The 25,249-nt window shown below is 56.7% G+C and overlaps 1 pseudogene; it reads left to right on the top strand.

Annotated features, from left to right (window-relative positions):
• The first annotated feature begins 972 nt into the window (after positions 1-972).
• Positions 973-24,998, top strand: LOC119097871 (la-related protein 1-like; annotated as a pseudogene).
• Positions 24,999-25,249: the final 251 nt, after the last annotated feature.

A 25,249-nucleotide genomic window follows, 5' to 3' on the forward strand; every position in this document is an offset into this window, starting at 1 on the left:
TACTATCCAGTTTTCAATGCATGCTATAGCTTTTTACGGGCAACTTTCAGTACAAAACTAGAATATGACAGCCAAGAAAATTATGAAAGTCTTTTTCTGCTAAGTGCTTGTACAGGATTCGCTCATTTTCGAAGAAGACTCTTTTCAAAAACCAAGCAGCTATTTCTTATAGCTCTGGATAGCATAGCAAGAGAGGAAGCGAGTCTGTGCGCAGGGGTGGTGGGGATGGATGGATTCAGGGAGATGATATGATCGTGATATAGTCTCCCTCGAATCTTTACTGTCCTGCTTGTAATAAGCATCTGAAGTAAGATTGCTTTCTTTTTTGTTTATTTTTACGGGTTTATGTGTCTAGGTAGATGGCAGGTACACTACATGTGGAACGATGTGCGCCAGATTGTGTTGGCGTCTGTCTAACACGTGCTTGGATTGAGGTGTTAGTTGCAGTCTTCGAGGTCTGGTCATTTTTGTCCGGTTTAATATGCTTATTTTTAATAGTTATTGGTTTGTTAATGGTGTTTTCCCCATTAGCCAGTCAATCCATCCCAGATTTGTGCATCGTTTGCTGATGAGCATATGTTATGCATGGGCCATACTCAGCAGCATATGCATGGGTAAAACCAATATTAATGGGCTGAATCGCCTTTGTATTGCATGCAATTTGCAAATATGCATGGATATATATGAATTTGAACAGTGAATGCCTTAGTTTCAGTTGGCAGTGGTGTCAGTTTCTAGGAGTTTTGTAGCACTTGTGGGAAAGGATTTGGGCACTGCTGGTCCTATTTTTTAGTTGTGTAGTACTCATTAGGTAACCTGAAATAGGATGGTCACTTTTTGTAGCCATGTGTGTGTGTGTGTGTGTGTGTGTGTGTGTGTGTGTGTGTGTGTGTGTGTGTGTGTGTGTGTGTGTGTGTGTGTGTGTGTATCAAGTCCATTGCAAATTTTTTATAGGTTAGTGTGGGCAAAGAGATGCACTGGTAAGGTATTTGTATGACAATCACAAATGGTGGTAATTGTCCTTATTTTTGTATTTACTTGGTAATATACCCTCAAAATTGCTGATGACATGCCTAGTAAGGGAATTTGATCTACTTGATTTTCATGGTTATTTGGTGTAATACATAGCATATATTGACATTTGAGTCCCCCAGGATGATATTTTGCAGAGATATGTTGATTTAAATGTCATGCTTACTTTGCTATTTACTTGAAAAATCTTATTCAATGACTGGGTAGTCAGACTCGTATGACAAGAACACAATATGGAAGTGCATTTCTATATAAAAATGTTTTTAATAATGTAAACATGCATGCAATAGCAGCATTCAGGTCACTATTTTCTCTATAAATATTTAAAACTATGACTAAATTGGAGCATAGGTTGCAGTCATGTAATGTGCATTCCTGATATGATCAAACTGTGTGTGATATTGTCTGTGATATGAAAAAATACAGTGAGCATGTCACAGGTTGTTAATGTTACAGATCAAAATGCAGTTAACATATGCCTAAAAACTGAGAGACAACCTGTATCAGATTTGGTGTAATCTATCAGCAGCAAGGTGTGGTCAGATGTCTTCTGCACACCACTGGATTTGATCATGCTCAGGCATTTGGTTAAATGAAATAGGGAAATAAAAAAGAACATTGATATGTAATGCATTGAACTTAACCCATTTGAAAGCATATTTTTTCAAATGCTCCTACACAGGTATTGATTGTCAATCATCTGGGCACTCACTATCAGTCGAAAGTGCATTAGACATGTCATGTGACTGGTTCTTGAAAGCTGCTGAAATATCTGGATGTGTGTTAAAGGCTGGTTAGCAATTCTTGCTGCTCTTAGAATTTCAAACCTGTATGGAGACAGGAAGGTGATATTATGTGATCATGAGTCAGCATGTCATATGATGTGATCCAGTTGGAGGCATTGTGCATCATGTGTCCAGTATAGGGTTTGGTTGCTGAAGGTCAAGGTTGTAGGACTTATTCCTGTGCAATTTGAAATTGGCTTCAAGGCATATTCCTCTCAAGGTAACTGGTAATGTAAGACTTAAATGTAGTACTGCCTTTTTAAAGTTCCAAGTTGTGTAACCTACAAAATATCTCTTAAAAATGTTTGGATAGAAAAATGGCAAAATCACAACTGCAAATTGCAAAAATACATTAGGAAAATATACAGTTCAAATAAGGAGATAACTTCCTATGCATTTGATGAAGACATTTTGAGAGGGCCAAATCTGCAGGCAATGTCTGTGACATACATTTTCTTCAAGCAGTTCTGAAATCAGTGATAGAGAACCTGAGAGGGCTCAGAACTTCCTGCACAGTGTATTAGTGTGCTGATCGTTATGATATGTGACATAGGTCATGTCAGGACTGGTCCCTAATGTGCTGATAGTTATGATATGTGGCGTAGGTCATGTCAGGACTGGTCCCTAATGTGCTGATAGTTATGATATGTGACATAGGTCATGTCAGGACTGGTCCCTAATGTGCTGATAGTTATGATATGTGACATAGGTCATGTCAGGACTGGTCCCTAATGTGCTGATAGTTATGATATGTGACATAGGTCATGTCAGGACTGGTCCCTAATGTGCTGATAGTTATGATATGTGACATAGGTCATGTCAGGACTGGTCCCTAATGTGCTGATAGTTATGATATGTGACATAGGTCATGTCAGGACTGGTCCCTAATGCAACTGGGTGTTGGAAGTTAAGGGGATGGGCCTAGGTGTTATCAGTTGATTAGTCTCTGTTATGGGTTGTGTTGGCATGAACTAATAGATCACATATTGGTAAGTGCAGATATTCTAGTTGAGCTGTTTGTGCTGGATGCTTCATGATAAACAGGCATGGACCACTTGGTGCACTGCCAAGTGCCCTGATGCATTCAACACAAGTGGGGTTTGGTCAGACAAGGTGTAACTACTAACAGTAAATGTGTGGAAAGACATCAGTGCGCTTAGATAAGTGTTCATTTGCTAAGCTAAGGAGCTTTTTGGGTGGTTGTGTGTTCCTAACAGTGTAACTGAATCATACATAATATTCTGTCTATCCCCAATAGCATAATGAGACAGAAAAGAAACTTTCTGCAGGCTTTATCAAGAATATCGAACATGGTGGCCTCACATTTGAATTGCTAAGTTTTTTTATCTGTGCACATTATGTGGAAATTGCATGCTTCTGTTCACTGAGCACTGACAATGATTGCCATCTTAACAGATATGCTGGTAAATCCAAATGAACATGTGACTTGTGAGGATATTTCAGTATCACTTAAAAGTTTGAGTTAATTGATGAGCAGATGTTGAAGCTGTCGTTTTCCTAAGGCATATTCAAATGGAATATTTGGAGGCATATCAGAACAGTGAAGTGCATGATATTTCACATGAGTGCTGGGGGATATGTTTGCAAAACCATTTTAGTTGGGCATGTGGCAGTTCAACATGTAGTGCTACCACATTCATGTTTTCATATAAGTTTCAAATTTGGGCTTGTGACCATTTTCTGTCCTTTTGGTCTCTGCCCAGATGCTACTTTTGTGCAATGATGCACAAATGTGCACATTGGAGGAACATGTATATCACAGGACAAGAGATTAATCTGTCTCATTTTGATTGATCTCCAGCTAAAGTCAATAAAATGCAAGTTTTTAATAAAAAAAAGATGTAGGATCACCATCATGTCATTTCCAAGGGTAATGGATTGTTTGCCTTTGAATGGTTTCTAGTCAATAAATGAAATGCCCAATATTGTGTGTCTTGCTGTTACATCTGTATGCATTTATTGGTTCCATGGTTTTTGTTTGGGTGGGAGGGGGGGGGGGGCCTGTTGTGATCATGTTATACATGGATTCCCATCTGCTGGGTGCTGGCCATTGAGCGTCAGCCGGCCGCCCCTCAGGTCCCGCGGTGCCGGCACGCGGCGCCCCTGCCACCGCGTGATGTCGGAGGCGGCGCTGCTGGAGGAGCGCACGGCCGACACCCCCGAGCCGGCCGGCTCTTCGTACGCGCAGGCGTTGCGCGGCCGCCAGCTGCCCGAGGGCACCGACGCCGACGAGCAGTTTCCGGAGCTGGGCCGGCCGCCCACCGACGGCGAGCTCGATGAATCCGGAGAGTGGAAGCAGTCCAAGTCGCGGCGCGCCGACAAACGCCAGCAGGCGCGCGAGCGGCGCGACCAGCGTGTGCGCCGGGAGCGGCGCGAGCGGCCGCCGCGTGCCGCTCCCGGCGCCGGCCCTGCGCCCGGCCCGGCCGGTGACGACGGCGAGCGGGCGCCGGCCGAGTCACAGCAGCAGCAGCAGCAGCAACAGCAGCCGCCCGCGCCGCTGCCGCCGGGAGACTCGGCCGGCTCTGGTGAGGACTCGACGGCCGCCGACGACCCGCGCAAGTTCGTCGACGCGCCACCGCCAAAGCAGAACGCCTGGAGCAAGAAGCAGCTGGACACCCCGGAGGCGGCCGAGCGGCCGCTGCCGACTGAGCCGGGCCTTCCCGTGGAGCCGGCGGCCGCGTGCGCGACTCCGGCGCCACCTGCCGCCGAAAGCCCCGAGTCGGCTGCGCCAGGTCAGTCCAGCTTCGGCCCCGCGCCTCCGTGCTCTTAGCCTGTGCGTACAGTCGTCGCTCCCCACGGCATGACGGAGAAGTTGGTGCAACGATTGCTGGGTTTGTAATGATGTGAGCTGAGCAGATGGTGGAATTGAGTCCCAGTGGGCTTCTTGTGCACAGCGTTCTCAGCAAAAAAGCTGCCATATATGGCATGGGGATATCTCATATTGCTACAGCGGTCAGCTAACAGCGTGAAATGCTGCCTTCAAAGTATTATGAGAGGAAATAACAGCTTGGTTACGTTCATCATTTCATAACTACGATTGATGCACAAAAGAAACGAAACATGACATCACTCTCCTTATAGGCCATTACCTGGGCCTGCGGGGATTCCGTGGGATTGCAAGAAACTAAATTCCATTCGTGACGGTAATACGGCCCAAGCTGTCACACGATTTGCACACGAGCGTTTTGGTTGTTGATTGTCCTGAGGCAAGCATTGCGGCTGAAAATGGATGAAATCGTGGATTACCTACCATCATATATTAAAATGATAAAATCAAAGTATATATTAATGGAATGTGGGTGGCATGGCTCCATTGGAGGGCCTGTTTGAGAGGCGTTTTTCGACTGGAAAATCGAAGCCTCCGGAGGGGAATGAGGTAAATCGTCTTCACAGTGTCGTAATCTGATTTGCTTTGGTTAGCAACGTACGTGCATGCGTGTGTGTGCATAATTTCGGCATCAAGGCCGGCACACTCGCTTTTCCCAAGGTGATGCACAAACCAAACTTGGTGGCAGATGAGCTGTTTTCTTGTTTATGTTTGTTTTCTTCTTTAGTTGGCTAGTTGACCGGGTTCGGGCAGGTAGCCGGAGTGGCGATTTTGTGACTGGCTGATAACTGATGACTATTGGAGGGCCCAGAAATGGTACTATGGCTAGGTGCAGGGTAGAAAATGTACTTTCCTTTTTTGCTCGAATCAATCGATTTGAATATATCCCAATGTCCCAAAAACAAAGCCAATCTCCCAAGGTCGTAGCAGGTTTTCCAAAGTCTGTTTCGTGTGAAAGTTGAAAAGGGATTTATACACAGTGCAATAGACAGAGCATTGCTGGCTAACAGAACGTTGCTTCTCGCTGCCCTGCGAAGTTTATGAATCTTGGAAAAAAGGTTGCCATGACTTCTTTCATGACTTCTCCCAAGCACCAAATCCGTTATTTGGTGCTCCGTTTGTTTTTTCTGACCAGTCTGGGGATTTTTCCTCATCACATCTGTCAAATTGTCATGGGGTGTTTGTATTTCCACGTGTCTTTTTTCGCACGTGATAGGTCATTGGGATTCTTTTGTACACAAAAGTGCAAGTTACGTAATCCATTCATCATGAGGAGTAATCTCTTTTACAGTTTTCCAACGTGTCGGCTAGCTGATCAATCGGCGGTCAGCCGGCAAACCTGATCAGTCAATGGTCAGCCGGCTAGCTTGATCAATCGGCGGTCAGCCGGCCGGCTAGCCTGATCAATCGGCGTTCAGCCGGCCAGCCGATCAATCAGCGGTCAGCCGGCCAGCCGATCAATGGGCGGTCAGCCGGCCGGCTAGCCTGATCAATCGGCGTTCAGCCGGCCAGCCAATCAATTGGCGGTCAGCCGGCTAGCCGATCAATCAGCGGTCAGCCGGCTAGCCAACCAGTGGGCTAGCCGATCATTCGGCGGTCAGCCGGGTAGCCGATCAATCTTCGGTCAGCCGGCCAGCCGATCAGTGGCGGTCAGCCGGCTAACCTGATGTGTTTTTGAAAGTGCCTTCCGAGCCTTTTGGTGGGTTGTGGCAGAACCCGGATGAACTAATTTGAGACCCTTTTGAAAACGTATTGCGGGGCGGCGACCGTCCATATTGTGGTGCAAAAATACTTATCAGAACGGGGCCATTGCGTCCAAGTGCCGTTTATTATATAGGTTTGAAATGTTCGTGAGACATGCCTCCCCAGAGCCCCCTTCAGGGCTGCCATTGGCTGCTTTTTTCCCAAAGATCATTATATTCGTGTTGAACAGATGGCTAGGAACGGTTACGAAGTTGCAAGGCGACCTCAAGCGCCATGGGAAGTCCATCCAAATAGCCGGAGCCGTATGTGTTGATGGGATGTTCTTGGAGGTTGTTGAAGGCTTAGGGTAAAGGAATATGGTAAAGACTCGGTGATCCAAAAGTATATTACGATCGGCGGTTTGGCAGACGGTGCGGCACACCTTTCAAAGCTGGGGGTGTAGTGCACCATTTCCCGACGTTGATGAGGGTTAGGCTTAAAGCACAGCGACACGTCATAACTCCGTTGGTGTCATTCGGGATCAAGTGACCTCTTGGGAGTTGGCTTCCCTTGCAAGGACAGTCTGGGAAGCGGGCGCCTTTCCTGAGTGCAGCCTTGGGAACTAGTTCCCTGGCGAGTGCAGTCCTGGGAACTGACCCCCGTTCCGAGTGCAGTTGTGGTTCGTATTCCGTATGTAGTATAAAACCAACCGCTCGTTATGGCGTACTGATCGGTACTGGGCCCTCCGCTGGTTACATTCGTAAGAACTTACTCGTATTCCAAGTAAGTGTAAAACTGGCCGCCTTCAGCAGCGCATTCCTCCGTTTTGGCCTTTCCCCTCTCCTTGTCGGTCACAGGCTTGGGAGCTGTCTGGTATTCTAGATGTAGTGTAAGGTGTGCTGCCCTTTGGAGTGCGCTGATCGGTATTGGCCCCTCTGCTGGATATAGTCTGGGAGGCCAGCTGCGTTCCTGAGCATTCAAGGGAACCGACTTTCCTTCCGGGTCGGCAGCGTTCCGCAGAACCAGGGGGGCGCCGAGCGCTCCACGGAGCCCGTCTACAGGGTATTCCCCGGGCGGTGAAGGCCGCCGACAGCTGCCCAGCTGCCCCGCTGCCGGGCGCCGGGCCAAACCCGTCTGGAAGAACGGCTGCCGGCCCCGCTGGAAGGGCAGGCCGTGGCCCCTCGTGCGGCGCGCTGCTCTGACACGAGAACCGGCACGGCCGCGCTGGGACGTTACAGCAGGCGTGTGTCATAAATGAACGGGCGTGAACCCGGCAGGAAGGCATGCCGCAAGTTACACGTTGTGCTTTACCGAACGTTGTCATATGTCCACCTTTCCATTACAGGCAAATGTACGTTCTCTTCAAATGCGTACATGAACCGAGTAACAAAGTCCAGCGAGCAGAAAATTGAAGTGAAGACGTTGGACATACATGCATTATCAGATACAAATTGTGGCGATATCAGTAGTGGCGGTTAAAATTGTCTCACGAAGATAGCCCTTTGTAAGGGCACGCAGGGTCACAGGGTCGCGGGGTCACACTGACGCTTCGGGCTGAGCGCCACGCTGTTCAGGCAGACTTGTCGACTCGCACAGAACATGCGCCACATTCGCCACAGACTGGGATGGTGAGTTTTCGAATATGTTTGTCGGCTCGCTCCACACATTAAAGGGAGTGTTCCGCGCTTGTGCGTGGCTTTGAGCTGAAATAGCCACCTTGAAGATCATTCGGTGCAGTTCACGGCCACGCCCGTCTTAAGACCTGGACCCCTCAAGTTTCAGCGTTCACGCTGGCGAGGATGTGCAGACTATCGGGACAGCTTTTTCAAGGCCACCCAGACATCCATGGCGCCAAAATAACGTCATTCAAATCCTGATATTTCATAAGCCTTGCGCGGCCAAGGCCAAGAACAATATAATTGTGGAGGCGTTCATATCTGGCATTCGTGAGCACCATTTCCAGATATGACGACCGTCAATTAGCTCTTAATCAATGCTGTGCACGGTACGATGACGTGATCAAACAATGCCATGTTGGACATGTTTACTAAACAAGGAAATTTTGTTGTTTAGAGCAGTCTTTTCCACTGAAAGGTATACCAGTAGTTATAAGTGAGATTATATCATCGTATCTGATGCTTGTTTCGATATCTTGGAATGTGGAACATTCTCTTTAAGTTGTCCTCCGTATTGGTTCATGACATGCGCGATAAGCCCCCTCCACCCCCGTAGCCTGTGTGTATACTTTACCTGCTTGATCCGTGTGGTAATGATTTGCCCAGAACGGCGTTGCTATGAAATGTAAGGAAAAGCTTGAGGCCGTCTGGCGCAGTAGATCGCAGTGGTTCGATTGTTGGCAGGTTCCCAGTGGCCCTGGAGTGTAATTAAGGAAAGGAGGGATATTCGATCCCTCCTTCACCTTTGAAGCTCCCGCTCGCCCGGCCATGATCTGTCTGATGATGTCTTTTTCTGACTCCGTGTGCTTGTTGCTTCCTGAGGTGTGCAGTGCCGTTTACCCCCATCTTTGACATTGTTTATGCCACTTCTCCATTTACGAATGCGCAACCGAGGTGTGGTTGGCAGATGTGTGCATTATTTCGGCATCTAGGCGGGAATGGCGGCACTGTACGTGATCTCAGCATGTAGGCGGGAGTGGCGGCACTGTACGTGATCTCAGCATCTAAGTGGGAGTGGCGGCACTGTACATGATCTCGGCATCTAGGCGGGAGTGGCGGCACTGTACATGATCTCAGCACCAGGCGGGTGTGGCTGCACTGTACATGATCTCGCCATGTGGAACGGGATGTAGTGTGCGTGCGTGGAGTTTCTGATGACAAGCGACTCCAAAGCAACGAAATTTCCCAAGCAAATCTAAAATGGGAGCCATTGGATGAAGGTAAAGCTGCACATGGAAATAATACGTTTTTAATGTCGTTTTTTTTACTAGGATTTCAAATAATTGGCAGTCATTTTGATCCAGCTTGGGATTTAGCTCTGAACCCGTACCTGCTACCACGAAGTTGATTGGTGTAGGCATAGTTGACTGCGAAGTGGGCAAGAATATATCAAAATGGTCTCTGGACGACTGTGGCTAGTTTTACAAGGCCTGATATCCTGCGTATATAGAACGAGTGTGATAAGAAAAATTTCATTTGATCACGAAGAATGCACCGTGAAAGTTATCTCCAGGATGAATTCAACGTGTATTACCTGTGGCTAAAGCTATGCTGCTAATGCGCAGATTGCCTTGTAGCCTTGTGGTAAAATCAACCCGCTGATAAGATTGGCGCCGTTAAGATGCTCGTTTGCAAAATGTAAGCCAATGATCGCAGGTCCAACTACAAAGCTCTCTAGCTTAGCGGTGTCCCTTGATATTCTCATTAATGGCAGCATGCACCGTATTGAAGACATTTCACTGTGATGTGACCAGGCGAACTACGAAAAGAGAACCAAATGACAAGATACGCAAAATTATGTTAGTGAAAGGCCTGGAAGGCCATGTGTTGAACGTCGGTGCCCACTGTTTGGCTGAGTTAGAGTTCCATTGGGTACGCGATCGCTATGAGTCGGAACACATACGAGAAGGCGTCTGTCCCGTGGGGAAAAGTCTGATTGAGGTACGCCGTCACAACGAAACTGGCATGTCATGTGCGTGTGCCTGGGCTGCCCCGCGCAATGAGCAGTCGATCAACGGTGATAGCACGTGCCAACAATCGTCATCATCCTCCAACTTCGCTCCACTGATGCGTTCTGGGCGCTGCTGACGGTTACCGTGCACAACGTAGTTCAGAAGCCAGGAAAAAACGAATGAAAACTCCTGTTAAGGAGCACGGGACGCGTGAGGGATAGTACATAGCACACGTGCATATGAACACCCGCCGTGTAGCTTATTGAAGTCATGCAGATGCGGCATTACTGAAGCTATGATTATGATCGCAGAGGTCGCGTCGAATTTGCTCATACATGTGTGTTTGCCTGTCTGTCAAGTCCTGCCGGTATGTTTTTTTTTTCAAATCGTCTGTCATGCTTTATGAAAGCTTCTGAGAAACGGCTAGGCAACGGATCTTGCGCCGTGGGTATGGATGAGTCAGACGACACGCTGTCGAGATTTCTAATAAACCAGTTGGATTTGAGGAAAAAGCGTTCGTTCTGGTAGTGGGACATTGCATCATCACTGGCCCTGGCGCCTTGGCACAGAAATCCCCCCCCCCCCCCCACCACAAATCTGATCTCACTGTAACTAGTCGTGCCGTTGGAACACAGGTGGATAGACGCGCGCGAGGTCGGCGTATGAAGTGGGAGGCGGGCGAGATGGGCCAGTAGATAACATGATTGTGGATGCCCGTCGGATCAGAGTTGACCATCCAAGGCCGGACAGCTCTGCAGCCGGCCGGGCTAGCTCGGCACGCTCTGTGCGAGGTTCGCCCGGACACAGCACGGACTGCTCTGCAGCCGGCCGGACTCGCTCGGCACGCTCTGTGCAAGGTTCGCCCGGACGCAGCACATCGCGCGCGCTGGCGGCGTTCGCCGGGCCGATGGGAAGTCCAGCGCGGCTTCTCTTCGGCCAACTGCCAGAGGCGTGGGCTCCACGGAACTGCTGGCTGTGCCTGGCGCACGTATTTTCCCACATGGCGAGGACAGAGGCCCACCTATCTTGTCTTTCGGTGCGCACCTGCACGGAACTCCACCTTATGCCCGCTGCCGTTCTGTTTCAGAACTGGTAGCCAGAGCGCCGACAGTTGTTAGAGCAAACTCAGGTGACAAGTCGAAAATCAATACGAAGGTGAGTGAATGAATGAGCGAGAGGGCGGGCGGCCTGGCCGGGCCGGGCCGGGCCGGGCCGGGCCGGGCCGGGCCGAACCGAACCGAACCGAACCGAACCGAACCGAACCGAACCGAACCGAACCGAACCGAACCGAACCGAACCGAACCGAACCGAACCGAACCGAACCGAACCGAACCGAACCGGACCGGACCGGGCCGGGCCGGGCCGGGCCCGTCATCTGTGGCGGAGCGGGGGCACCTGTGTGACGCGGAGCGACCGCCCCGAGCGGTGCCAGCTGTCTGCCGGCGGCCGGAGCGCGCGCGTGTGCCCTGATGGCCGCCTCCGCTCGGCTTGCGTCGGTGCCGGCCTGGTGCCCGCTGACCGACGCTCTGGCGCGCCCTCAGGCGTCCGACTTCAGTGACTTGGGAGACTGGCCCACGCTCGAGAGGACGGCCAGTGCGCCGGGCACGCCGCGCCCCGCCGGCCCCGTCTCCGGCTCAGGACCCAGCTCCGGCCACGGCAACGGCAATGGCAACCTCACCAACGGCACGGCGCCCTCCTCGCAGGACGACGACTCGTCCAAGGAGAACTACGACGAGAACCGACAGAGCGCGACCGCCAGCGACAGCAGCAAACGGAAACGCAGCAGTGAGTGGGCCGGCGCGCTGACCGCAAGTGGGTCTGCTGGTCGGGAACTGTGTCGTGCCAATGTGACGTGAGGCGCGCTGACCGCAAGTGGGTCTGCTGGTCGGGAACTGTGTCGTGCCAATGTGACGTGAGGCGCGCTGACCGCAAGTGGGTCTGCTGGTCGGGAACTGTGTCGTGCCAATGTGACGTGACGGCGAGGTGGCAACGCTCCGCGGCCTCCGTCGCTTGGCCTGACGTCGCTGGTGAGCTGTGTCGTTACCCCCCCCCCCCCCCCCCCCCCCCCCCGTCAAAGCGTCGCATCACCGTGCGTCGATCGTTTCAGCTCCGAAGCAGAAATGGAAGCCGATGGACATCGAGTTCCGCGGCCGCGGCAAGCGGACGGACCGGTCGCCGCGCGGCGGCTTCCGGTCACGCATGGACCCTCGACGGGCAGGTGAGCGAGTGGCGGCCGGCGGCGAGCGGGCTGTCGCCGGGCCGGCTATCTGGCGGCGGCGGCGGCCACCCAGCTGGTCGCTCCCACTCGGGCGGCCACAGACAGCCCGCGGCGCCGTCGCGCCGAGAGCGCCGCTTTGACGTCCGTCCTCCGGACGCCATTTGTTTCGTCAGACCGTTTGGTCCGCTAAACTAGGCGCTAGTCGGAGCTGGTCGGGCCAGTCCCGCGTGCCAGGTCCACTGGTCACAGGCCCACCCACGCACCTGTTGGAAGTAGGTCTCGGCGGCACGGGGCTCAGCAGCGGAGATGGTCTCAGGGACTGGCGATGTCCCCTGTGCCGCATCTGCCGTGCCATGACCAGCGAGCATGCTCTAGTCAAAAGCATGTGACAGCGGCAATGTGACTACAACGAGCACGCCGTGACCATGACGTTATTGAGGATTTGGCCGCCGGCGGATCGCCGAACAACGCACAAGGAGATGGTGCTAAAAATAACAAACTGCCGGCCCATTGTAATTGATTGAGGCCTTCAATTGTTGCATGCGCTTCTCTCACTGCTTTAGATCTGTATCGACGTATTGACACTGCCAATCGTCGATTTTAAATGCGGCTGATGGCAGTGACAGCTTGGTGAAGTTACACCGCCCATATGCACTGGTGCCTACCAAATGCTCAGTGACGTCACGGCGGCCATGCGCCGTGATTGGTTGATCTCAATGCGGGTTGTCACCCTTTCCGCACCACATTTAAGGTGCTAAACGTGTCCCCTGGTCACCACGCTTTTAGTCAGTCTGTAGAGCGTGCTGCTGGTCGTGGTGCGTGTCGAAGCCGCGACACCGGTTCTGTGCCGGTGGCTGCAGCCGTCAGTTAGCAGGGCTGGTACGAGTGGGAGCGGCCGGCGCCGCCCACGCTGCGGCCACCTGTCGGGCCGTCGCGTCTCGGACTGACCTTTGCCGTGCGTACTCGGCCTGTGTGGCTGACGTGGCCACGATTGGCGCGGCCCGCCGCCGCCGCCGCCGCCAGCGCTGGGGTCCCTGCTGCGGCCTGTGCTGCGGGGCCGTGCGGCGCGGTGCGTGCGACCGCCGGCAGCCGGCGGCAGTGTGGCGCGTGGCGTCCCGCGAGGCGCGCCCTGGCTGACCGCCGCCCGCCGTCGGTGGACAGGCGCCGCCGAGAGCGCCAACTGGCGCGAGGACAGCCGGAGTGTGGAGCGGCGCGGGCGCGGTCGCGGCCGGGGCCGGGCGCGAGGCCGCGGCCGGGGGCGCGGCTCGACCGCCGGCAGCCTGGCCGGCGACGAGTGGACCGGCCAGGATCCGCTGGAGGAGATGGCCGCTGCCCTGGGTGCCAAGGTGAGAGGAACGGACGGGCTCGTAGGGCGCTTTAGGGCCGAGGATGCGCCCGCCGCGCGTGCTCGGACGGGAATGGTGGCTGATGGACGGTATTGTCCTGATATTTAATCGTGATTTCCGTGTGAAGCTCGGAGGACCCGTTACAGCAGTTGTGGCTGCTCATCATACGGTCTTGGCGTGTTGGTGTGTGGGTAGGTTTGACGGCCTGGCTATTTAAGGCTGTGTTTGCAATTCCAGTCGGGGGGCGGGGAGGGAGAGGTGTGGGGTAGTCAGTCGTTTGGCTCCGCGTCAGGGAAACCAGAGGCATGAGGTTCGATTCCCGCGGTGACCGCCCTTCCTGCCGGGGTGAGAATCAGGCGATGCCATGTAGTGTCAGAAGTTGGAGGCGGCGTCAGGTCCCAACAACAACAACAGCTGCCAGGACGGCTGCGATGTAGGCCGAGCCATGAGCACATGTGACGCGGCCGGCGCCGTCCACAGGTGCCCGAGTACATGCGGTCGGATCCCGCCTTTGTCGACATGTACCACAGCTTCGTGTACCCGTCGCCCTACCTGCAGCTGAGCGAGGTGGCGCTGCGTGAGGCCATCAAGAAACAGATGTACGTTTTGGGGTGATCTCGCCTGCACACCCCGGCGGCAGCCGCGTGTCTGTTGCCCTCGGCTGGTCGTGGCGTCAAACGGATCGGGCTTTTCCAAAAACGTCGCACGTTATGGTGACGAACGAGAGGGAAGTTCTGGTGCAAATGGTTCGTTTCCAAACCCGGGAAAGCCCGCGCATTTGTCGTCGTGTTCGGGCCATGTTGCACGGCGTCCTAGCCGCGTGGCTCGCGTCTAACGCGCCCGCACCTCCGCGTCCAGTGAGTACTACTTCAGCGAGGAGAATCTGCAGAAGGACTTTTTCCTGCGCCGCAAGATGGACAACGAAGGCTACCTGCCCGTGTCGCTGATCGCTTCGTTCCACCGGGTGGAGGCTCTGACGCGCGACATCAAGCTGGTCATCCAGTCCGTGGAGGACTCGGATGTGGTCGAGATTGCCGACGGTGTCAAGGTGAGTGCCCTGGGCCGACTCGGCGATCCCCCCCCCCCCCCCCCACGCCCTCACCAGCTGAGTTATGACGGCCTGGAGATGGCTCAGGCGTCGCCGACAGGTGATGTCTTTTATTCGTTTTGTGAACCTGGCGTTGAAACAGCTGGGCTTTATTTTTTTCTCTCGCTTTACGGCGCCCGTTTCACGGCTAGCTCTTACAGCGTCTGCCGCGTGCGGGTCGCGTGATGTGTCCCCATCGGCGTGGTGTCATGAGAAATGGTCCAACAACACCACGCCGGTTATAAACAGAAGCACCCATAGGCTGTTGACGCTAGGGATTCGGCTTCCTAATGGCCTTGTTGGCTGGTAGATGACGCCAGAGTTTTTGTACTTTCCGCTCTTTGAAAATTAATTGTTCATTGATGGATTGGAGGTCAGAGCCGTTACCTGGCTAGGCGATAGTAGGGCAATCCTAGTGCAACAGACGGTTTTCCTGAAGGCTCTTGATGTGATATGTAGCGTCATGACACGGTTGCCCCGTGCCAGTGTGATTCTCTCCCAGTCCGCAGCTGATTGGCCCGCACTGGCCACTGGCATAGGCGCGTTTACGTGCACGTGAAACTCCATGTCTGCCACACGTTGTTCGGGTGTCCTGGTGTCCTGCGCTCTGCCAACGGGACGTGGCTACCATACCTGCAGCTCTGACGTTACGTGTGTTTCGGAGCGCGGTCAAACCAATCCGGTAAGAAGTGAGAGGGATTAGTTCAACCAGTTCAGAATCATGCACGGCGCTAGCAGCGCAGCTTTTTTACGTTGCACATGGCGGACCGATGTGCCCGGCAGATCCGCGCCAAAGAGGAGCCGCGCAAGTGGCGTCTGGCGGCGAACGCGCCGGTGCCGACGGCGGCGGCAGCGGCCGGCCACCAGGGCGGCGAACTCAACCCGGACGTACCCGAGTTCGTGCCGCACTTTCTGCAGCAGACCAGCGGCCCGGCCGACGCCGACGCCGACGGCGCGGAAGCCGACGCTGGCTCGCAGACAGGTGCGTTCCGAGGTTGGGAAGGTCCGCGGCTGCATCGCCTTACGGACCATGCCTATCCGACTGTGAATGGTGTACTGATGAAGCGGTGAGGTGCCGGTCAGGTGGCCGCTAGCAGGCCCACGGGCAGGGTTAGGGAGGTGGGGCTCAGGGCCGGGTCGATGGCGACGGGGGCGTTTGGTGCCCTCGATTACGAGCGGGTTCGGGCGGCGCACGAATCGACCATGGTCCCATCATAGCCACACTGCGGGGTGGCCGGCAGCCGGCGGCGGCAGTGGGCGGTTTGTGCCGACTCATGCTGTCGCCGCCCTGTCGTGTCGGCGGCGGCCGTAAGCTCAACTGTCTACACATAGCGGGTACACGATGGCGTGTGTGCGCTCTGGGAGACTCCCCCCCCCCCCCCGTGGTGATGGCCAGGATATCTGTGAGATCATCACGGTTGTACTGCTGCGATGTTCATTGTTGGTTCAATCATGTAGGTCGATGTGTTTGGTGCCGACAACGCAGCTACTGCATTGGTGTTGTATGAAAGTTTCTGCAGGGAGTTAAAAATGTTTGCGTGTGTTGTGCGTGCCGCTGCACCTGCCCTCCCCTCCCCTCCCCTCCCCCCCCCTGCCCTCCCCTCCCCTCCCCTCCCCTCCCCTCCCCTCCCCTCTCCTCCCCTCCCCCCTCTCTTCCACCGCGCCCCGCGTGTGCAGCCGGACGCGGTGCTTTGCCCTGACGCGCCGCCGCTCGCGCCGACAGAGGGCGCCGTCGGCGTACCCGGGCGCAGCTCGTACCTCTCCCTGCTCGACTCGCCGCCGCTGTCGTCCAGCGCCCCCGAGTCCGAGTGGCGCCAGGTGAGGCGGAGCAGGCGGACCTGGCGCGCCACGGCCGGCTCAGGTCAGCGGCTCGCTGACGGCGCCAGCCAGTCGTGTGGCTGGGCGCCAATGTACGCATCGGGAGCAGCATTGTCCGTTGTTTTAGCGGCTAAGGCCGAACTGCTGACAGCACGCGCGTCTGGCGTGGCGGCTTGTTCCAGCCAGCGCGCCATGTGTGGTTGTATCAGACGGTGCGTGCGGGACTGTGAAGCAACCGCTTTGGGGGCGTTGTATGATGGCTGGGTCGCTGCTGGTGGTGTGGGCGGCGGTGCCGTGCTGTGATGGCTGGGTCGCTGCTGGTGGTGCGGGCGGCGGTGCCGTGCTGTGATGGCTGGGTCGCTGCTGGTGGTGCGGGCGGCGGTGCCGTGCTGTGATGGCTCGGCCGCTGCTGATGGTGTGGGCGGCAGTGCTGTGGTGTGATGGCTCGGTCGCTGCTGGTGGTGTGGGCGGCGGTGCCGTGCTGTGATGGCTCGGCCGCTGCTGATGGTGTGGGCGGCAGTGCTGTGATGTGATGGCTCGGTCGCTGCTGGTGGTGTGGGCGGCGGTGCCGTGCTGTGATGGCTCGGTCGCTGCTGGTGGTGTGGGCGGCAGTGTTGTGGTGTGATGGCTCGGTCGCTGCTGGTGGTGTGGGCGGCGGTGCCGTGCTGTGATGGCTCGGTCGCTGCTGGTGGTGTGGGCGGTGGTGCTGTGGTGTGATGGCTCGGTCGCCGCTGGTGGTGTGGGCGGCGGTGCTGTGATGAGCCATGACGCGCCACGGCTCGCGGCTGACGCTCCCCGGTGGCGGCGCGCCACAGGTGCGGCGTCGGTCGCGCGAGCCGCGGCCCCGCCCCGGTGGCCACAACGAGTCGCCGGCGCCGGCCATCGACGACCGCGAGGAGCTCAACTTCCAGTTCGACGAGGAGCTGGAGAAGGTGCCGGCCGGCGGACGCAACAACACGTTCACCGATGAATGGTGGGTGGCGCGGCTGGCCGGCGGGGAAACGCGCTCGCTGTGACAGGTCTGTGGCGTGCTAAGTGGGCCACCGAAGCAGCGTCTCTAGAACTGGGTCGGTGGTGCGCCGGCCGACTTGTGGGCTGCATAACTTTCAGAGCCAAATTGGGGTCCGAGCCAAGAAGCGAGCGGCTTTGGTAAGCAACTGGCTGCCTATGTATCCAATTAACCAGTACGGTGGTTTTGCTTCATTTAAAGCATCTCACGATGTGCCACTTAAAGTATTTTATGAATGCATTGTCAGTTTCCCCGCGGAACGAAGTTTGTCAGATGTTTAACTGCTCACGCATATTATTTGCATATTAGAATGACCTGAAACCTGGGACCACGCACTGATAGTAGATTTTCCGGCAGAGTTTTCAGCATCGGTTTCGTTGGTGGGACTCGGGCCGCAGCTGTCCTGGCATCAGAGGGGGGGGGGGGGGGGGGGGAGGAGGGTGGAGAAGATAAGAAGACGTCGGGCCGGCAGCCAAGTGGTGGATATATCTGGAGCCAAGTCATCAAACAAAGCCGCGGTCGCACGCATAAATTGTACAGTTACAATACGCTCTAGCCGCAGCAGGCCCATTTTCCGTTTGGTTTTGAATCGTAACGTATTCATTGATAAAGCGTGAAATGTAATTTAACCTTTTGGTGGCATGCTTCTTAGATACCTTTAAAGTGCGCGGGTTCCGAAGGTAAGCTTGGTGTTTAAAGTGGTGTGGGTGTTGCATGGTGTTGAGATCAGGCCCTGGTCAGCTGACCTGGCATTTCAGTGCGCGAAATAGCTGGCTCCTTGGCCTTTTTTGGTTTGACGGTTTCTTACAAAGTACCTTGCAGCCGTCAGCCCGTCGTGGTTAGCTTCTTAATGTTGTTTGATCGTCTGTAGATTTAAAAATCGTACTTGGGTCAAAAAGAGTGACTCGGCCAAGTCTCATGGATAAGCAAACAAATATTTTTTGTAAGCAAATAATAATATATGTCATCAAATATGTGTAATATATAAACAATAAGCAAGCAATTGTGCAGACAGATGTGGCATAGGTGGCGTGCCAAAGATGCATAGACCTATGTGAATTATGATTAGTTCTTAAAGAAAAAGCGTAACGGAACTTTGCTGAACTTATCTAAGTGGTACTTCTTGCTTCGTTTCCATTTTTCGTGAAATGCGGAAATAATCTTGTCGGTTTGTAATCAACTGTAGGATGTGTCATTTTGCGTACCTCGTGCATCATTTGATTGCGTGATTTTTGTAGATATCTTGCCAGTCTCACTTTGAGATATTGATATTTTCTGCGCATACTGGAACCGTTATTTTATCCTACGTTCGTGGATACATCTGGAGTTGCAATTTGTGGAGATGTCTTAAACATATGAACACGCACTGTATTCAACCATGACGAGAAAATGTTCCAAACGGACTACGTGCCAACGGTGAGCGAATAGTGGCAATGGACAGCAAACAATCGACATAAAAGCTAGACCAGACTGCCCCTTTCCTCCTTGTGAGTTGATTTTAGTGTTACTATTGTGGCGCGGTGCTAATTGTTGACGTTCTTCAGGCCTTTCTTTGAAATTAAATTTGCACACATACTGAGATTGTCTCATGAGCTGGAGATCTGGCATTTGCTTCCCGCTACGGAGAATGACTAACTCTCACCAGGGTGTGCCGATGTTGAAGCATACCACTGCAGCGCAGACACGCATGATAAAATATCGCAGCATTAGTGAGTGTAACGGGAACAAACAGGGAGACCCAGTGCCATTGCGATGTTGCTCGCATCCGATGTCGCCCCCGGGACGTGCGCGTGTGAGCGAGCGCACGGTCACAGCGGCGGCTTACGAGGCTTGAGTCAGCAGCCGCCGGTGTGGCGCTGTTGACAACACCCCGCCCCGCCTGCCGCCAGGTCGGACGACGAGTCGGAGAACGACTTCCCGGACCGTGGCCTCGACAACCTGATGATCGTGACGCAAACGCCGCCGCCGTCGCGGCTGCCGTCGCGTCCGGACAAGCACGAGGGCCATGACCGCACCGGCGACTGGACCACGCGCGTCAAGATGACCCAGGATCTGGCCTCGGCCATCAACGACGGCCTCTTCTACTACGAGCGTGACCTCTGGAACGAGCCGGAGTGGGTGAGTGACCACTCGGACGAGCCGGAGCGAGGAGTGACCACTAGAACAAGCCGAAGTGAGAGTGACGGCTGGAATGAGCCCAAGGGGGTGGCAGACCGCGAACTGCCAGAGGTCGGGTCGGACAGCTGATGGCGGCTGGCTTTCTCGGCGCGGAAAATTGTTCACTCTGATTTCCAGCGGAGTGTCTGTATTCCGTGGGATACGCATGGAGGCGTCCGTGTACGGTGTGGCGAGGCGAACTGCTGGTATGGTTGTCTTTCAAGTCACGTTATTGGACATTCTCTGTGCATATTGTGCTTAAGTGGATTATCTTGTGCGATGTATGTTTTACCTCTTGTCAAGTCGTTCGCATGCCAGTGTCTTTCTGCGTGCCCCATTTTCCAAGTGATGTCTTTGGCTATCAGGCTAGTTATGTCCCGACCATCAATCTGGAATTCTTCTGTCGCAGGAGATTACCTCTGTGTCCAAGCAGGTAACTGTGATATCAAGCGAGGAGTTCAGCAAGATTAAGCCACCGTCTCCTCGAGCTCAAAACCAGCAGGTTCCTCCGCCGCCGCCGCCGCCACCGCCGCCGCCACCCACTCAGCTGCAGTCCGACGACTCGAATCTGTCGCGGTCGTTACCCACTGATGTGAGTACCACTGCATAACTGAGTTGATTACAACTGCGTGTCCGTAGCGTCTCGCCTCACTCGTTCGTTGGTGTTTCCTCCGCCCCAGTCCCGTTTTCCAATGATATTCGTGTTGTGTCTGACCTGCGCGCCTATGAACATGTCTAGCTTTGGCCTGACTGACTGGTTCGCCTGCGTCCGTGTCATCGTTGCCCGACATGGTGTGCGGGCGGTGTGGCGTCATGAGGCGGGCCCGCCGGAGCGTCAGCTGCTGGGCCCGCGCTGCCGACTGACGCCCGCCGGAGCGTCAGCTGCTGGGCCCGCGCTGCCGACTGACGCCCGCCGGAGCGTCAGCTGCTGGGCCCGCGCTGCCGACTGACGCCCGCCGGAGCGTCAGCTGCTGGGCCCGCGCTGCCGACCTGACGCCCGCCGGAGCGTCAGCTGCTGGGCCCGCGCTGCCGACTGACGCCCGCCGGAGCGTCAGCTGCTGGGCCCGCGCTGCCGACTGACGCCCGCCGGAGCGTCAGCTGCTGGGCCCGCGCTGCCGACTGACGCCCGCCGGAGCGTCAGCTGCTGGGCCCGCGCTGCCGACTGACGCCCGCCGGAGCGTCAGCTGCTGGGCCCGCGCTGCCGACTGACGCCCGCCGGAGCGTCAGCTGCTGGGCCCGCGCTGCCGACTGACGCCCGCCGGAGCGTCAGCTGCTGGGCCCGCGCTGCCGACTGACGCCCGCCGGAGCGTCAGCTGCTGGGCCCGCGCTGCCGACTGACGCCCGCCGGAGCGTCAGCTGCTGGGCCCGCGCTGCCGACTGACGCCCGCCGGAGCGTCAGCTGCTGGGCCCGCGCTGCCGACTGACGCCCGCCCGGAGCGTCAGCTGCTGGGCCCGCGCTGCCGACTGACGCCCGCCGGAGCGTCAGCTGCTGGGCCCGCGCTGCCGACTGACGCCCGCCGCTCGCCCCCCAGATCCCGATGACCCCGAAGGGCGGCGTCGGCCGGGCGCCGACTACGCCGCGCACGAGCCGCACGGCGCCGCTCAGGCGCCGCGCTTCTACCCGGTGGTCAAGTCGAACCGGCCGCCGGACAAGGCGACGCCGCGCAAGCGCAAGCTGCGCCACTCGCAGAACCCGCCGGTGGAGCACCACGTGGGCTGGGTGATGGACAGCCGGCGGCACCCGCCTTCGCGGCGCGAGCGCACCATCTCGCAGACGAGTGCCACCAGCGGCACCAGCCCGTCCGAGGGGTGGCCTCTCCACCAGCCACGGCAGCACGCCCGGTTCGCTGCCGCAGTTCCAGCACCCCAGCCACGCGCTGCTTAAGGAGAACAACTTCACGCAGCAGGTGTATCACAAGTACCGCGCTCGCTGCCTCAGGGGTGAGCGTGGGCGTGGGCGTCCGCCGGCGGAGGCGCGTGGGTCGCTCTCGCCGGCCTCTGCGAGAGCTGGGTAGGACGCGGACCACCGTGGTCAATCCTCGCGCTAGATGTCTCCACGTGCCAGCACAGAGAGGGCCGCGGCATGGTGAAATGTCAGCGGCCAGAGTACAGTGAGGCACACCCCGTCAGTTTAGTGTGCTGCATTGGCTTGGGTGAATGGCTCCAGTGTTGCGTGAAAACCGGCTTGGAGAAAAGCCGAGCTCCAGCCTGTGGCGACCAACGCGACGCCCTAGCAAATGCGCTTGTCCATGTTTCAGTATCCTGTCCGCGTCGCCCGGCCTGCCGCGAGCGCGCGCGTGTATCCGTGGATGAGTGTTGAGCTCGTGTGTTTCTGCTCCAGAGCGCAAGCGGCTCGGCGTTGGCCAATCTCAGGAGATGAACACGCTGTTCCGCTTTTGGTCCTTCTTCCTGCGCGACAACTTCAACCGCAAGATGTACGAGGAGTTCCGCCAGCTGGCCACGGAAGACGCCACCGGAGGGTACAGGTGCGTCCAGCCGGCGCCCGTCGTCGGTCGCTGATGTACGGCAAACTACTGGGCGCAGCTCGCAGATGATCACTACAGGGCCCTGACCGGGATGGGAATTGGCGGCTGGGACCTGGCTGTATGTGGTCACTGTTGTCAGTGCCGTCAAGTGGCGGATCAGTTTGTGGTCCCGACCGTGCCGCTGCCCCTGCTCAGACGGTTTGGTGGTGCAGGGCTGCCACTGCAGCAGAGCCGGGCAGTTCGATTCCGTCCTGTGTGAACAATGCCCTGACCGGACGGCGCGCGCAGGTACGGCCTGGAGTGCCTGTTCCGGTTCTACAGCTACGGCCTGGAGCGACGGTTCCGTCCCGAGCTGTACCTCCACTTCCAGGAGGAGACGCTCAAGGACTTCGAGTCAGGTGAGCGGGCCGCCTGGGGAGCAGCCGCACCGTTTGAGTGGCGATTGAACGGGGCGCCGGCCATTCACACGCGGGGGATCGCTTGAGATGTGGCCAAACATGAATCGAATTTTGTATGAAGTCATGTGATGGAGATGTCCACCTGGTACGGTAAATTCGTGCACAAAATTTCGATTATGGTTCCCTGGCGCCGCACGTTGTGTTGAGTACGGATCAGTCACCGATACGCCTGCCTTTCGTAGTGATCACATTTGTTCGTCGTGTCAGAACAGCATGCGCACAGCTCAGTACCCATTCTTCATATGACCAGGGTAGTCGGCGCAGCCTGACGTCCAAGTTATCATCATCATGAAAACTGGCAACGGAGGGTTGCCATTACCGCTGGTCACGAGCCGGTTTGTCCTAGGGCGCTATTTTAACCCCTGTTCCCCCTTCCAGGTCAGCTGTACGGTCTGGAGAAGTTCTGGCCTTCAAGAAGTACTACCGCCAGGCGCGCTCACTGGACACGCTTCCTGAACTGGCGGCGGCGCTGGTCAACTTCCGCCGCCTGGAGGACTTCCGCGTGCTGCCGGTAGGTGTCACAACCCCGACAGCGTTCAGACTGGTTAGCCGTGAGTGCTGATGTTAGCTGTGTGACTGAAGCGCATGCTGTCCTGTCGAAGTGGCCTGTGTCGCGGCGCATGCGGACTGGCTCCGCGCGAGACGGCTCTCACGGACCGGCTGACGCGCGCCTGGTTCGCAGCCGGCCGGCGAGGAGGATGCCGACGCCAAGGGCCGCCGCAGCCGCCACGTGTCGGAGACTCAGACACGGCACCGGCGCGGCCGGCGCGGCGCCAGCTCCGAGGCGCACGGGCCGGCACGCGGCGGCGGCGGCGGTGGCCGCGGCGCGCGCAGCCGCACCACGTCCGAGGGCGAGGGCGGCGGCCAGCAGCGGCGTCAGCAGAGACATCACTCGGGTATGCAGCCGGCCGCCGCGTCGCAGCCCGTCGCCGCAGCCGCTGTCCAGTGACACGCAGGAGCTTAGGGCGGAGACGGCCGGCGCCCCGGCGTCCAGCTAAGCCCCAGTGGCGCGAGCAGCGTCGGACGGACCGTCAGCTGGCAGCGATTGCACCGCGGGTGGGCTGAGGGACGGCCGGGCCGGCCGGGCAGGATCTCGGGACGCTGACACCCGGCGGCCGGCCGCCCCTGCTGCGCACACATCCAGCCAGCTGGCACAAGACGCCGGCTCCCGGCGCGCCATACAAGACCGGGAGCCGGCCGGCCGGCCCCTTCTCAAGGTTTTGCCGCTGCCGCCGCGCGCCCGCACGGTGGTTGTTTACCGGCGGCCATGGGGCGCGCACCCCGGCCACCGGTTGCCTTTCTCCCAGCGCCCGGGCGTAAACCTAGGCGGCTCCAAATAAACGAGAGCCGTTTTCCCATGGGATTGTTTATTTTACCGTGGGAGGTGCGCATTGCGGCGGCAACGGCAAGCGATTGTCGGCCGCCGGCCGCCGGCGCCGCTGCGGGGGGCTTTTTGGGTGTGCGGCGCGTTTCGGCTAGGCCCGACTGCATAAGTGTATTAAAACACTATCATTACGGGCGTCTGGTGGCAGGCCCGGCAGCATCGGGTGAAAACAATCTTATTAGTGTGGCGCGGGGGCTGACCGGACCCGGGCGTCTGGCGGCGGCCGCGTGGCCGGCGTGCTTCGAGCGGCGCGTGTGTGGCGGTGACGAGTACAATGGCGCGGGGTGATGGAGGATGGATGCTGCGCCGTCTCAAGACAATGCAGCGGACCAGGCGGCCGGTGCTGGTGTCGCAGGCCGGGCCGCCAGCGGATCGTCGCCCCTAGTGGATTGTAGTGTGACCAGTGTGCGGCGATCAGCGTGAAAAAGCAGCAAAAAAAAAGATCGACTCTGTGTGAAGTGACGCAACAAGATTTGCATGCCGCGGACGAGGACTGCATCGGAGAGGTGGTGCTTTGTTTGTGCTCGTGATTTGTTGACGGTGTATCCTCCCAGGAAACGAGTTGAAATCAGGCTGTTATGATGTGAGCGGCAGACAGCTGTTGCGTGAGATGTGGTGCCGTGTGCTCGCACCGACTTGATGGCTACGCCCTGCCACTGCCCTCTGTCAATCCACGGAAACCACTGTCGTGTCCTCGTCGTTTTTTCGATTTATTTGGGTCCAAGATAACGTTTTTTGGTGACATCGTTTATTTGGTGTGGACACTGGTAAACACGGGAGGGTCTTTCCGTCGGTGTATTCAGTTGCTGCCCACGCGGGCCCGGGTTTATCGATTGTTCGCAGCAGGAAGTGCGCGTTTCGTTTTGTAGGCTTCTTGTACGGCTGTTCTGTTTTCCGTGTCCTTCGTTGGCCTTCTGCACTGTCGGTGCGCGGCATCCATGTGCTCCGGGCCAAGGCGCAGGGCTGGGTGGTCCTCGCGTGGGTGTGTCGGCCGGCCGGGCGGCTCGCCGTGACGCCGCCGCCCCGGACCTGTTGTCGTCGCCCCGTGTGCGCAGGTGACGGCCAGGAGTGGGCTCAGCGCCGGGCCGAGCCGAACCGAGCCGGTCACCGTCTGGCGCGAGGCGACCGGCCGCGCCGAACGGAGGAGCAGCAGGGCAGCGGCGGCGGGGAGGGCTGGCGAGCCGGGCCCGCCACAGAGCGCGGCCCGGCCGGAGCAGGTCCGCGTGCTGAGCCCGGCCCGGGAGCGAGCTCGTGTCTGGGCTGAGGGCCTAGCTCGGCTCGGCCGCCCTCGCCGGAGAGAGGTTGTCTCG

This window comes from Pollicipes pollicipes, unplaced genomic scaffold (assembly GCF_011947565.3).
Source record: "Pollicipes pollicipes isolate AB1234 unplaced genomic scaffold, Ppol_2.1 Scaffold_463;HRSCAF=517_pilon_pilon_pilon, whole genome shotgun sequence".
Lineage (NCBI taxonomy): Eukaryota > Metazoa > Arthropoda > Thecostraca > Pollicipedomorpha > Pollicipedidae > Pollicipes > Pollicipes pollicipes.